This window comes from Nicotiana sylvestris, chromosome 7 (assembly GCF_000393655.2).
Source record: "Nicotiana sylvestris chromosome 7, ASM39365v2, whole genome shotgun sequence".
Taxonomy (NCBI): Eukaryota; Viridiplantae; Streptophyta; class Magnoliopsida; order Solanales; family Solanaceae; genus Nicotiana; species Nicotiana sylvestris.
The window spans coordinates 119,188,336-119,194,335 of NC_091063.1; positions in this window are offsets into that span (position 1 = coordinate 119,188,336).

Genomic DNA, 6,000 nt, shown 5'->3' on the forward strand with positions numbered 1-6,000 from the left:
GCCACTAGCACTTCTTTATATGATAGATCCTTTGTAACTTGTAAATCATTGATAGGGACAACTCGAGAAGGGTCTCCAATACATTTACTCAACATAGATACATGGAATACCGGGTGGACAAATTCCAATTGGATGGTAATTCTAACTCATAAGCAACCTGTCCAATTCATCGAAGAATTTTATACGACCCGATATACCGCAGAATCAGCTTACCTTTCTTCCCGAAATGCATAACACCCTTCATCGGTGAGATCCTCAAGAAAACACAATCACCAACCTTAAACTCCAGATCACAATGTCGGACATCAGAATAAGACTTTTGCCTGCTTGGCGCCGTCCTCAGTCGTTCTTGTATCACTTTCAATTTCTCAATAGCTTGGTGAATCAAATTTGGCCCATATAGTTCTGTTTCACCGACTTCAAACCATCCAACTAGTGATCTACATCTTCTCCCAAATAGTGCCTTGTACGGAGCCATTTTAATACTAGAATGGTAGCTATTATTGTAGGCAAATTCTATGAGTGGTAGATGATCATCCCAATTCCCCTTGAAATCTAGAACACATGCTCGTAGCATATCTTTAAGTGTCTGAATGGCACGTTCAACCTGTCCATCAGTTTGTGGTACTGAAATTAACTTGTGTGCCTAAACCCTTAAGAAAAGACCTCCAAATGTTAGCCATAAATTGAGCTCCTCGGTCTGATATAATAGATACCGGCACACCATGGAGCCAAACAATCTCCTTGATATACAACTTCGCATAATCTTCAGCTGTGTAAGTTGTCTTAACTGGCAGAAAATGGGCACATTTTGTAAGTCGATCAACTATCACCTAGATATAGTCAAACTTATGATAAGAGCGAGGTAATCCAATAATGAAGTCCATATTAATCACCTCCCATTTCCAGGTTAGAATCTCTATATTCTGAAGCAATCCACCGGGTTTCTGATGTTCGATCTTTACTTGTTGACAATTAGGTCACTGGGCTACAAATTCTTCAATAGACTTCTTCATCTTATCCCACCAATACTACTCCTTGACATCATGATACATCTTTGTCGAGCCGGGATGGATGGAGTATCAGGATTGATGAATCTCATTCATAATCTTCTCTCGCAACCCTGCCACATTAGGCACATATAATCGGCCCTGGTATCTCAGTGCCCCTTCTCCCCAATCTTGAAAGCCTTAATTATATACTACTGAATGCTCTGTCTCAATCTTACTAAGGTAGGATCTTTATATTGCTGTGATTTTACCTTGGCTACCAAAGATGATTTTGTTATATTCTGTACAATAACACCTCCGTCATCAGAGTCTAACAATCTAATTCTCATATTAGCTAGCTGATGAAGCTCTTTAGTTAACCCTTGTCTACCTGCCTCAATGTGTGCTAAGCTTCCCATGGACTTACGACTGAGAGCGTCTGCCACAACATTGGCTTTATCGGGATGGTACAATATCTCGACATCGTAATCTTTCAGTAATTCAAGCCACTTATGCTACCTCAAATTCACCTCCTTCTGATTTAAGATGTATTGTAAACTCTTGTGATCTGTGTAGATGTCAACATGGACGTCGTACAAGTAGTGCTGCCATATCTTTAAAGTATATATTACTGCACCCAATTCCAAATCATGGGTCGGGTAATTCTTTTCATGCTTCTTCAGTTGACTTAATGCATAAGCAATCACATTCCCACGTTGCATCATAATATACCACATAACCTTCTGTTCCTTTTGGGAGAGTGAGCACTGGGGTAGATGTCAATCGATTTTTTAACTCCTGAAAACTTCATTCACAAGTGTCAGACCACTGGAACTTAATAGCTTTCTGTGTTAACTTAGTCAATGGTGCTGATATAGAGGAAAACCCTTCTACAAATCGCCTATAATATCCTGCTATACCCAGGAAGCTGCGGACTTCTGATGGTGTTGTAGGTCTTGGCCAATTCTTTATTGCATCGATCTTCAGAGTGTTGACACTAATACCCTCATCAGATATCACATGGCCAAGGAATACTACTGAGTTCAGCCAGAATTCACATTTGGAGAGCTTAGCATATAACTTACGATCCTGAAGTGTTTGTAATACTATCCGCAAGTGGCCCACATGTTCCGCCTCCGAACGAGAATACACCAGAATGTCATAAATGAATACGATCATGAACACATCAAGATAGGACCTGAATACAGTATTCATGAGATCCGTAAAAGTTGCTGGGGCATTTGTTAGCCCGAACGACATCACCAAGAACTCAAAGTGCCCATATCTTGTCTGGAAGGCTGTCTTTGGAATATCCTTCTCCTTAACCCTCACCTAATGATACCCTGAACATAAGTCAATCTTAGAGAAATACTTCGCACCCTGGAGTTGGTCAAACAAGTCATCAATTCTTGGAAGTGGATACTTGTTCTTTATAGTAAACTTAGTCAACTGTCGATAATCAATACACATCCTTAATGACCCGTCTTTCTTCCACACGAACAAAACTGGCGCACCCAAGGTGAAGTGCTAGGCCTAATGAAGCCCTTATCCAGCAAGTCCTTTAACTGCTCCTTCAACTTTCGCAACTTTTCCTGGGCCATCCTGTATGGAGGAATAGATATGGGTTGAGTGTGAGGAAACACATCAATGCTAAACTCAATCTCCCTTTTAGGAGGAAGGCCGGGGAGTTCATCTGGGAAAACATCTAAAAATTCATTGACCATAGGGATTGACTGTAGAGTAGGCGACTTTGCCTCCGCATCCCTAACGCGAACGAGATGATAAATGTAACCTTTTGAGATCATCTTCCTTGCCTTAAGATAGGAAATAAACCTACCTTTCGGCGAAGCAATGTTCCCCTTCCATTCAGTGACGAGTTCACCAGGAAACTGAAACCTAACCTTCATACGACAATCAACATTTTCATAGCATATGACCAACCAGCCCATTCCTATTATCACATCGAAATCAACAATTTCTAACTCAAATAAATTCACTGAGGTTTGACGACTACAAATCATCACTGTGCAACCTCAATATACCCTTCTAGCAATCACAAAATATCTTATCGGAGTAGATACCACAAGTGGTTTGCTTATAAATTTCGGTTCAACGCCAAACTTATTAGCCACAAAGGATGTAACATATGATAATGTAGATCCTTGATAAATCAGCACATATACATTATAAGAAAACATAGACAATATACCTGTAACAACATCCGGAGATGACTCAAGATCCTGTCGACCTACTAGAGCATAGATTCAATTTAAGCACACTCAAACTCGGCACTACACCTCTACCTCTACCACGACCTATCGACTATTGAAAACCTTGTGTTGGAGGTTGAACTGATGAGGAAGAATGAGATACAGATCCAGGTGGCTGAGCCATACCACCACCTCCTTTGTTAGGATAATCCCGCATTATATGGCCAGCCTGTCCGCAAGAATAGCGCGCATCAAAACCTCGACGACACAGTCCAAAGTAGGCCTCTCCACATTGATCACAATGTGGTATTGGGGGTCTCGTCTGACTAGTATCCATGTGTATTGCGAGCCTGATGCCCGCAAACTCTGGCCTGGACCAGAATAGGTAAATCGATAATATCAAGGCCTTTGAAACTGTGGAGGAGCACTAGCTACAGGTGACACTGAACTCCTCGAAGACTGGGGCCTGACACTACCTCTGAAAACATTAGAATACCCTGCAAATCTCGCTTATGCTGGCCCCTATCCTACTCCTTATCTGCCCTTTGCTGGGCATAAGCCTGAATACGGGAAATATCCATGACCTCCACCAAGGAGGCTGTCGTGCACTCATTTATCAAATGTGGTCCCAACCCGTTCACGAACAGATGCACCCTATCGCTCATCTCGGCCACCATATGGGGAGCATACCTTGATAAAGAATCAAACTGCATATTATACTCTCGCACACTCTTATTACATGGTTGAAGGTTCAAGAACTTATCAGCTCTAGCTTGTCGTATCTCAACTGGCAAGTAGTGACGAAGAAAGGCCTCAGAAAATTCCTTTCACACAGCTGGAGGAGTGTTCGGACCCCTGAATCTCTCCCAACTATCATACCAGAAAACTGCTAAATCTCGTAACCAATAAGAAGCTAGATCTACTACCTCTGTATCACTAGCTTGCATAACCCGCAATGTACGATGAACTTGATAAATAAAAGTCTATGGGTCCTCCTTGTGGTCCGATTCGGTAAATACTGGAGGGTCAAGATTAATAAAATCATGAACTCTCGTACTAACCGGTTTATCAGCAGCACCGCTATTCTGCCTCTGAGCCTGAGCAACTACCAAGCTAGTCAATAACTGCACTGCAATCCGCATATCCTAGTCTGTAGTGCCAAACAAAGGAACTGGTGGTGTTGGGTGCCTCCTAATATCCTCTAGAGAAAATGGAGTACATGAGGTATGAGACAACATCTCACTCTGAGCCTCACTTTGACCTGCTCTAGCTTGAGTTACCTGACTGGTACCCTCTCCCACAGCTGTATCAAGCCTTCTACTAATAATTTGCTTCCTAGTCGAAGGCATCAATGAAAGAAAATAAGGTGAATATTAGACACGAACACTTATGACTCAACTCTACGCACGATCTAGATTCAGGAAGAAGGTAACATTCCTAGATGTCATATAGCCTCCTGATTATAAATGTGGCGCGCTACACATCCATAATCAAGACTTTACTAGACACGGCTAATAGACAACCCCTAGGACAGACTTCCTCTGATACCAAGTTTGTCACGACCCAAACTGGAGGGTCATGACTAGCACCCGAACCATATTTGCTGAGCACCAACATACATTTTATCTAACCTTCCTTATTATCTTTAAGGGCCACGAGATCAATATAAATGGTAGACATGGATCATGAACAACCAACAATGAAAGATAATGGCATGAACATACATAACATGGGATGACCAGACAACCAAGAAACTATATATAAGGTACGAGCTACCACGCTGTCATGAAAGACTATACAACAAAAATCAGCTAAGACATACCAAAATATACATGAGTCAACACCTGTCTGCGAGCCTCTAAAGGAACATAAGTGCTGCAACATTTTCGGAATAGGGCCCCGGCATACCCATGATATCTATAACAAATATGCATACCAAGACCACGACAAGTCTGGAGAAGGGATCTCGCCAATAATCGTTGAACTAGGCAGCCTACTATGATGGGGGAGATGCGTCTACCCATCTATCAAGACCTGCAACACGACATGCAATATCCACAAATAAAAAGGACGTCAGTACGAATAAATTACTAAGTATGTAAGGCAGGGAACCCTAAGTACGAACAGTAATGTAAGCAGGGATGGAAGATATACAACCTGTAACATCTGGGTACCTCTGAGGGCTACTAACATGAAATACATGATATATATATATATATATATATATATATATATATATATATATATATATATATATATATATATATATATATATATATATATATATATATATATATATATATATATATATATATATATATATATATATATATATATATATATATATATATATATATATATATATATATATATATATATATATATATATATATATATATATATATATATATATATATATATATATATATAGGTGCCGTATCCAGCCATCTATAGCGTGGCTCAGTAGAGTAAAATAAATACATATAAATAATGCATTCTAGGCTCATTGGAATAATATTCTGAACCTTTCGGAATGACGTAAGGTCGGTATCCTCTGTACACATTATTACGACTAATTCTTCATCATGAATCTTTTAAGAATATGGAAGTACTAACAATATTAATAACATAAGAATAAGAGAAGCAACATCAACATCAATCGCTCAATAAGAAGGGAAACAATGTAAGTACTGCTAGCTTCTAAGATTGGAGTATCTTTGGAAGCTCGTTCAATACATTATGTACAATCGGAGTCATGCAAAAGAAAGAACGGGATAGCCTCACATACCTTGTATATACTT